The sequence below is a fragment of the Genypterus blacodes genome, unplaced genomic scaffold (genome assembly GCF_046128005.1).
Source record: "Genypterus blacodes isolate CSIRO-AG114 ecotype Tasmania unplaced genomic scaffold, CSIRO-AGI_Gbla_v1 ptg000157l_1, whole genome shotgun sequence".
NCBI classification, from domain to species: domain Eukaryota; kingdom Metazoa; phylum Chordata; class Actinopteri; order Ophidiiformes; family Ophidiidae; genus Genypterus; species Genypterus blacodes.
This window is the reverse complement of record NW_027466958.1, coordinates 877,501-887,500: the sequence shown is the minus strand read 5'-3', so window position 1 is coordinate 887,500 and position 10,000 is coordinate 877,501.

The following is a 10,000-nucleotide window of genomic DNA, read 5'->3' as shown; positions in this document are numbered from 1 at the left end:
GACAACAAGCAGAGGACCAAACAAGTGTTGGCTGGTTGCGGTGGGGAAAAATCAAGCCATGCAGACAGCCAGCCAGCCAGCCAGCCAGCCAGACAGCCAGACAGCCAGACAGAGAGACAGACAGACAGACAGACAGACAGTGGAGGTGACTTCATTCAAGCTTGAGGTTGCTCTGCGTAACTCACTTTGCTGGCATGTTGCTCTTGGAGGTCCTGGTATAAACTATTTGTAGGCATTGGCCCAGCGCAAAACCAGAGCGTCTACTTGGTGTAAATACATGAAATTCATAATTGAGTGTTTGTGCACAAAGGGAACATTGTGTGCAGAGACGTACACACTCGCAGAGGGATTTGGTTCCAGCCCGTCTGATGTGCTGCATAGAGTCAACATGCTGCAGTTTGTTAGTCTGTTGTGTTGGGCAGACTTTCTGTGAAATACCCAACATATGAACGTACAGTAGATAAAGAATCATGAGGATATAATGTAGGCCTGTGTGTGTGTGTGTGGGGGGGGGGGGGGGGGGGGGGGGGGGGGGGGGGGGGGGGGGACGACAGCTGGGGATAAGGTTGTGTGTGAGACGACCTGAAAGGTGAGAGGGAGGAAATGAAAACAGATGAGCTGGAATACACTGGGTATATACTGTATGGATGTGTGTGTGTGTGTGTGTGTGTGTGTGTGTGTGTGTGTGTGTGTGTGTGTGTGAGTGAGAGAGAGAGAGGGGAGGGGTGGTGAAAGTGAGTCTTTGTGTGTGAGAGAGAGAGAATGAAAGTGGGATTGTGTGTGTGTGTGTGTGTGTGTGTGTGTGTGTGTGTGTGTGTGTGTGTGTGTGTGTGAGTGAGGGGAAACTCCATCTCTCTAAAGCCCTGTTAAGCAGATTAACAGCATGCGAGCTAAAATGCTGAACCCTCCGCAGGTCAAGTACAACCTGATATAAGCTCATGGGAGTCGCTCTCTCCCATCCTCAACCACACACACGCACACACACGCACACACACACACACACACACACACACACACACATACACACACACACACACACACACACACACTCAGACACACACGCCACTGATCTAAGGTCTGATTACCAACACACTTTTCATAACCTCAGCCATCAAGGAGCTGAAAGAAGTATCTGATTCTGGGTCAGTGCTTGTTCTGGATAAACGCCTTCAGGCCTGCCAGCTTCTGTCATCTTGTCTCATTCATTGTCTCTCATCTCTCCCAAAGGTACATTACACACTAGAACATCATGGTGTACTCAGTGCATTGATCTAAATTGTGTGGCATCTAAAGCAGTTGCGTGCTAACTATGTACTATCTGGAAATCAGAGTTGCCAGAATCGTACATCCAAATCCAGACTAGGACTCAGAAGACCCAGAATGAGGTTGTAAACGTACATGAATTTGTTATGTTTCCTGTCTCAAACTCTTGATTAAAAATGATGTCTCTCTCTTTCTCTCGCTCTCTCTCTCTCTCTCTCTCTCTCTCTCTCTCTCTCTCTCTCTCTCTCTCTCTCTCTCTCTCTCTCTCTCTCTCATGTCCTTTCTTTTCCATGTGTCACAAAGCTTTATAAAGACAATCAACCCAATCTCAGGATACAGGAACAAGGGAAGCTGAGGTTCGGCATTGTCAACATGAGCCTGGAGATTTGACACTGTGACCAAAACCAGCCTTGAGGTTTTGGTGGAAATTTGCTTCACACAGTTTAAGTACTGAATTCAGAATTCCAGATTCAGTACAAAAAATGTCCTGCATTTGAACAAACGATCTGGTCCAACAGAATTGCTTAGACACTAGTCTGAGGTACTGCTCCTTAGGAACTTTCCTAAGTTTCACACCAAGGACCCATCTTGAATGTTTTTTCATAACAAATCCATTTCTGCATGTTGGTCAAAGTCATTTCCTCTGTTGTTTATCTGCTTAGTGTTTTCTTTGTCGATGCCTTCAGGTAAACCAGAGTGAATGGAGACACACAGAGATTCACACAAGTGCACACACGTCCTGAAGCTAAATACTTAGTGAATGAATGAACACATGGATACAATGGCAGATTTAATCTATTTAGAACGAAAATGAAAAGAGAAAACCTTTAATTATGGCCTGTAAAAGCCTAAAGTTTACTTTGCTTTTGTAAAGAAGATTGTAAAGAAGATGAGAAGTGTTTTAAGCAAGAACTGAAAATGTCTCAAGAAAGACTGGCAATGGAGAAAGAAAGAGAGAGAGATAAACAGACTAACAGAGGTGTGGGTGAGAACACACAATGGCAGTCTAGTCTGGTTTTCTCCTCTTGCATGTCTGTACCATAATTTGATACTTTGGCCACAACCAGGCGTTATCTGATTTGACACTGGTGCCATTTAATGATTGCTGCGAACTGTTAGGCAACCAGAGGAGACCAGGTTTAAGTTCTGCAGTATGCAGATCTACAGAAGTGTGTTGGAGGAAGTACATTTATCTTACACTGTGTAGCTTTGGCTGCTGCTTTATTCTGTGGGAGACTGCTGACAACAAGCCCAATGATACAATTAGTGCAGAGTGATGGATGGCTGGATGGATTTTAGCCTCCAGAAGGTTAAAATTCAGCTGTTGGAGTTCCATGACTTTGACCTTGCGTGAAGCATGAACCAGACTTGGAGGTGTCGGGGGTCTCGATCCCTCCGTAGCCTCGAAGGAATATCTGCTTGATCGCTATCAAGTATTTCCCCAAGCCTCTTAATCACACACACCTCCTGCTCTGCTATTCACTTTGACTTCAGCACAGCTTTTTAAAGTCATAATCTTCTTACACACACACACACACACACACACACACACACACACACACACACACACACACACACACTAAAAAGGCATCCTGCTGTCATCCACCCCAAATCACTCAACAATACCTCCTCTCCCTTCATCGCCGCCGTCGTCTCCGTCCCCTGCAGCTCTGCCTTTGTCTTTGGCTTGGCTGAGCTGAAGGCCTGCTGCTGCCACGCCGCATTTGTAGTCAGACAATGAGAAGAAAAGCGCCGTGGCTGGCCGGAGAGAGCGAGGGACAAGTGAGGGAGGAGGGGGGATGTGATTCTGGTTTTTGATAGAGTCGCTGGAGAAGGTTGGGTCAAATGAAATCTGTATTTGGAAGTGTGTAACAAATCCGATCCTGATTACTTTAATTTCAGTTCAATAACCGATGTGTTGTTTTCTCACACAAACCTTCCTCTGTTGCACATATATCGCGTGGTTAGCTAGTCAGCAATCATCTTACATCTGCTAGCTTGTTCAAACTGCTGTCATTCCCTGGAGCTAACCTGGCTGAAATGACTAAATGAAAACACGCACATTTAAAACACAACAAAGAACTAAGATTTTTTACCCCAAAGCTAATCTACGCCACTGAGCTTTAGCCACCACTACCTCCCGCCATCAAGCTAGCATGCCAACCAACACAAATAATAACGAAACAAACAGCACAACGTGTATCTTGGTGACCCAGAGTAATAATGCAGGGAACTAAGTAACCTTACATAAAGTGTCTAAGCCAAACGGGACCAAACATGCCACTGAGAGCCATCGCTCGTCTCCAACCTATTTTACACGGGAGCTGTGTGTGCAGATTAAGCTCCGTGCCACGTGGAGCTGTGACCAAAGTCTGTTCATCAGAGTTATTTTTATGTTCTCTGCTTTTAATCCCTCTGCGCTTTGTTCTCATTTGTCGCAAAGCCATTAAGAGACGAGGTAAAGGAGCTGGACGGACAGATTTTTGAGGAGGAAAACCTTTGGAATATTTTATGTTTCTGCTTCTGAAATGGCAAACTATTGTTTTCACATTCTAATAGGTGAAGGATGCTGATCTCTAAGATACTCTTTAGAACCCCAGAGAGTTCACAGTCACATCTGTCAACAAATGATGGATGGACCTGGAACCATAGAGGTGAAATAGAACTGGATCGACCAATTTTCAGTGACACCGTCTTTATTTACAATTATATTTTCCTTTTTTAGAATCATTAAATTGCGCAAACCTCACCGGCCATCGACCTTAATCACACACACACAAGCACACGCACACACACACACACACACACACACACACACACACACACACACACACACACACACACACACACACACAGCACCTGCAGTTCTCATGTACTGCTTACTCCCTTCCTTCTGTCTAGATTTCACAGTCATGGCGTCTTATTGTATCATAGCCCCAGAGTAGAATAGTTTCCTTTAAACAGGCAGCACATGCTTTTGTTGTTGTCTTTATTTACCGTGTGACTCCTCCTAGAACAAAGATTTGTTTTGTGTCTATAACAGTCACACATGAATTAAGTCTGTGGATTATCTCGGTAAGTTTACATGCATGCTAAACTGTGTGTGTTGGAGGTGACTGACTCATTCTCATTCATGTGCCATGTAATTATTTATTTCAGCTGACATTCCAAGTTCCCACACGAAATCAATTAATGACATGGCAGGATAGAAGCCCTGACGGATTGTGGCTGACGTAGGATCGGGGTTGAGGCATGCATGAGCAAATCAGCTGCATCATCTGTTACTCAGAGCCGTCGTACATTTAAAAGTGCTGATTTCAGTTTAATCATGGTTTTAAGAAGCTGTGTAAAAATGTAAAGGTCCTGACTGAGGATGATCTGAAGAGACAGCCGTTCTAGGACTTACAGTCAAAGGGAGATAAGAACTTGACCAGAACAGTTGCAGAGGAAACTTGAGCAGACTGGCCTCTGATGAACCCTCCACAGGTTCGTGTGCAACAGCAATATTCATTATATTCTTCCTCCTCTACCTCTCTTACAAAGTACCACAGCTTGCGTTAATTATTTTGCTCCCAATCGCTTTTTGTGTTAAGTATCCACTTTTGAGGAAAACCTGCTGCTGGGTTCGGTCAGCCATCCAAGGAATTAAGCCTGTTTGAATTATGGACCTCTCTCTGCAGATAGTAAAGCGAGTTGTGTTTGATTCATGTCGGTAGTGGGGAAAAGAAAGACATCAAGAGGCTGAGAGGGCTCATGGAGAGGTGGGTGTAGAGGCAGAGGGATACGAGGGCACTGGGGCAACAGTAAATCTGCTTTTATTACTTGAATTACTGGCTTTTATTGCATTTGGTGATCAGAAGCATGTTTGAGCGCACGAAGAAGAAGAAGCCTTATTTAGAAGAGAGACCTGCAAATCATAACGGCCGGCTGAGAGTTTGACAGTTCAGCGGAGCGGGATGGGACCGGTTAATCATCATCTCTTCTTTGTTTAACCTGCTTCGTCCCGCTTCGGATCAGTCGGCTCGTCTTCAAAGGAAGCTGAGCCAAGACGGCAGCAGCACTGGAGTTCATTCACATATGAAATACAACAATATCTCCAGTCCAGTAAATGCTCGCCAAAGCGCCGCGGGAGGAACACGGCTTTGTTGACTCTTCAAGACATGCAACCCACATAAAAAGAAATAAATGAGCATCACATGGCCATGGCCAGTAAATGTGCTTCATTCAGGTCTGCATAAAGCCATGCAGTGACCCGTCTAAAGGACCACAATGCAGCGCTGCTTTATTACCCATAAACCAACCCTTTGCCTTCCTCTGAGTGGATGTGCAGCACAAAGGACTTCCCTATATCGGTTAATGTGCGTTTGTGTGTGTCGGTTAGGAGGAACTTGTGACATAAATGCAACGATTCATGTGCGCTGCCGGACGGTCACACACACACACACACACACACACACACACACACACACACACACGTCTGTCATGTCAGGGTGTCTAGGCCGTTACTCAGATTACAAAGATGGACTGTTACTTTTTCTCTATCGCCTCTGTGGTAAAGAGCCGTTGATGTCATTACTCAGGATTTCTGAGGATTTAACGGTGATCTTGTTGCTGCCGGTTGAAGCCGCCGTCTTGCGAAGCAGCTACCTGCCGCTTCAGATATGGAAACGGGAGGCGAGCGGGCATCGACGGCATGCAGGTAGAGGGAGGGAAGTGGCAGAAACGGAAAGAGATTGTTGCATAAATCAAACAAACCTTTTTCCCCATAAAATGGAAACAGCTGCCATTCTGCCTCCTACTGAGCCGGACAGTTAATAACAGGGAGGCAGGATGATTTGAGGTGATCCGCTGATCTTTCTTCTTCTTCCCCCTCTTCTTCTTCTTCTTCTTCTTCCTCCACATCAGGGTTCCTCTCACGACCTTTGACTCACGACCCCTTGACCCCTGCTTTGTCCGGCCGTCAGGTGCCCGGCTTGGATCGAGATTCCTTCAAGATGCTCTCACCAGAGGGGGCTTCGTATTGTCTCTGCTGGGACAAAGCCCCCACATCCACGGCCCTGTGAGGAGCGTGGAACACACACAGAAGAACACACACTCATGTTCCCACATATGTTCGGACTAAATTGGCTTTCATCGTACTATTTCCTCCTATCAAAATTCATATTTCTTTCCTGGCATGATGCTGCTGGATCCTTTCAGGCTCTCAGGACGGAGACATCAAAACATCAGGAGGGAAACATGAAATCTCTTCACCTCCCTCGTTCCCCCTCTTTGATTTGTAACATCTTGTGGGCATCTTGTCAGCTCCTCCTGTGTCAAAGCTCCTGCAACTGCATGTGAGATCAAAGTGCTCCAGTATTTCCTCATTCTTTAGGAATAATTTTCCTCTCTTTGCAGGTCCCACCACTGGCTTTGATATGGGAGGATGCCTGTCCTCCTCAACGTGAGTCCACATCTCCCACATCTCCCTCTCTTTGCGTTCCTCACCCGTCTTTCATCGAGGTACGTAATAACAGCATGAAAGCTTCAATCCCAGTTGAGTTCTATCATCCCTGACTTCAAAAACAGAAGATATAGATCTTGGCAAAGGCGAATTTTCCCTGTTTTCATATTGGCAGAGTCGCGGGGGCACCTTCTCTCCCACTCTTTGTTCTTTGTCCCCTCCACCCTCCATCTCTTTATCTCTGGCTCTAGGTCCCTCGCTCGGCTCTGCCCTTTTCTTCCCCGCCGCTAAAGAGAGAATAATATGGGGGATCAAGCGGTGGGGAATTGAGGAGCAAAGTGTCTCTCTGTGTCCTGAGCCGGGGCAGGATTAGGGCTGCCAGACTTCTGAAGAAGAGTCATAAAGTTTGTTCTTGCCTGCAGGGTGTGGTTGTTAGCAGGGGGGGGGGGGGGGGTACACACTAAACAGAGAGAGACAGAGAGAGAGAGAGAGAGAGAGAGAGAGAGGGAGCGAGCGAGCGAAAGAGAGAAGGATGACCAAGACAGCGGTGATGATGAAGAAGGAGACAAACATGCAACAGAAAAGCTCAAGATGCTGTAATGCAGAAATCAAAGGGTTTATTGTAGCTATGAATGTTGATTTTCCAGTGACAGTAGTTTTATTGTGTATTCATGAAGTTAGTGTTGCTTTAGGGCAGCAATTCAAATTGATATCAAAGTCATAAATCCTCCGGGAGGTGTGGACTGATAGGATCTCTGGCATCGGGCTGCGTTTCTCTCTTTGCTTTGTGTGAGACTATATTTACACTCTGTTGCCTAAATACTTTCGTTACCCTCATCCAATCAGAATGGAGCCGGCTCTTTAGGTAACAGGGGCCTCAAAGAGACGCCTGAGACCTGAAAGAGCAGGTTTTCACTCAGTTGGGCACAGCAGTGATGCACCCCGCGCAGAAGTGGATCAGTGTGTGTTTTTTTGGCGCAAACAAAGCCTTGCAAAGGTTTTGGAACAGAGGTCTTCAAGTGAAAACAAGAACACACAAGTCTGCATGGTATTTACCCAGAATGTGATTCTGATCCAGTCACTCATTTGTCAGGCTGTTTGTATCAGAGACTAAATGGTTTAGAGCCATTTCCTGGTTCTGGAAGTTATGTTGAACAACGTTGGGGATATGCAGCTTTCATTTTAGACTTAGAATACTTCTTAAACCCTTAACCTCCTCACAGTGGTAGGAACAACAGTAGGCTACAACAACAAAGTCTTATCAGGTGGGAGAGACAGAGAGTTTCAGTAGAGCACTGGATAAGTGAGGGAGGATCCAGAATATGAATGAATCTAATGAATAAAAACAGAATACATTTAATCCAAAAAAGAGATTCTGTAACAAAAAGCAGAAAAAGGAAAAGACTGAATGCGTGAAGTGTCTTGTGTCAGACGGTGGAAGCTGGAGGCATTCTGTGGAGATGTCAGGTCAATTTATGAAGGGCTTTTCTGGGATTTCCCCTGCTCTGTGTGAGCGAAGGATGATGATGCAGGGTCAGGACTTGTCATGCGTGCAGAAGCTACCGTGCCTGGCACAGTAAGTCCTGCACAGATGTGAGCCTCAGTACTTCAGACCCGTCTCACTGCGGCGTCTCCTCATCCTTCCTGGTGGTGGCAGGTCAGCGTACAGGTGCAGAGGGAAGCAATAAGCAGAAGGCCTCGGACAGGAAATGTTATTCCGGCTGTGAGCTTGGAGGCTGGCTGCTGTTGCATCCATCATGGTCGCTGAGGTATGGGACTGCAAGGGCCCCCGCACTACCAGCACCCCTGCCCTCTGACCTATAGGTGCGTTCAATGGCACATCCAAAAGAGGGCGAACTTTAGAGACGTTGCCAGGTAAGTATTGAACAGAACGTAGAGTGCCCAACAGCTGTAGCGCCACTCGGTGGACAATCTATTATTTGGTTGTTATTTAAGGGAACCTGCAAGTCCTCTTTATCATCCTTTAAAACAATATTTTATTATCCTTAAATCTTCTGCCTTTCATTTTAAATAGACTTTGAGTAAGAACAAATGTATCTTCATCTTCTCCTTCTCTCTACTTTGAACCTTCTGTAGGGTTTTATGAGCCTTGATAATTAGAATTTATTGAAGTCCTTTTTCTCCATAAATCCCTCCACATTACAGGATGGAGGTTTTCATTTATCACTCCTAAAGACTTTTAAGTACAGTTAAGTGCTCAGCCAGCTCATCAAAGCAGCTCTTGTGTTCATTGACTTCTATGATAAATGAGAAACACACTCATCACCAAATAACCTCTCACCTCCTCAGCAGACCAGCAAGGCTCCTTTGGATTTACAGTTTCTATAACCCTGTGTGTGTGTGTGTGTGTGTGTGTGTGTGTGTGTGTGTGTGTGTGTGTGTGTGTGTGTGTGTGTGTGTGTGTGTGTGTGTGTGTGTGTGTGTGTGTGCGTGTGTGCGTGTGTGCGTGTGTGCGTGTGTGCGTGTGTGTGTGTGTGTTTAATTAGCACCAAGCAGACCCCTCCTATACTTCTAACCATCAATTTCCCAGGAAGTCTCTATCTGTGCCATCAGATCTCTGACAAAGGCTTGTTGCTTGTTGTTCACACCAAAGGTCCAGATGCCTCCTGGGGCTTTGTGGCCCCGACCTTCAGCGGCTCGGCCCAGCCCGTCGTTCCAAACCTCCCCACCCCTCAGGTGACAGGTTAATGCATGTGGCCCACCTGAGTGCAGCCTCTGGCTACAGGTGGTTGCTGCCTTTACTTGAGGTCAAATTTGTTGTTCAAGCAAAGACAAAGAGCAGAGCAACAAGAGTGAAGAAAAAACTCTTCAAACCCCACAGATCCATGAGTCTTCACCTCCTCCTCTTCCCTCTCATCTCTCGTCTTCTCTTCCCTCTCTCCCATCAGCACAGACCACCAAGGCTCTTTTTTTTTTACCTTGGCGAGAGATATCTGAGATTTTGACAAGTTCACTAAGGCTGCATCACATCATCACGACTGACTGAGGCGCCATTAGCGAGGGAGGTAGAGGGGGGTTGAAAGATGAGTGCTCAGGGGAGGAAGGTGGAAAGGGCCAACACGGTTGAGAACACAAAACTTGGCAGGATGTTACTTTCTCTGAGTTGTTTTGTCAACAGGTGAGGCTGTAATTGCATACTTGACTTGTGTTGGTCTTGTTTAAGGATTCTCTGCTTGGCAGGCCATGAGAACGGAGCTGAAAGAAGAAATGAGGCTCTCAAGCTGCTAAATGCTGTGTTGTGTGTGTCAACCAAAATAGTTTTCGGTTAAATGA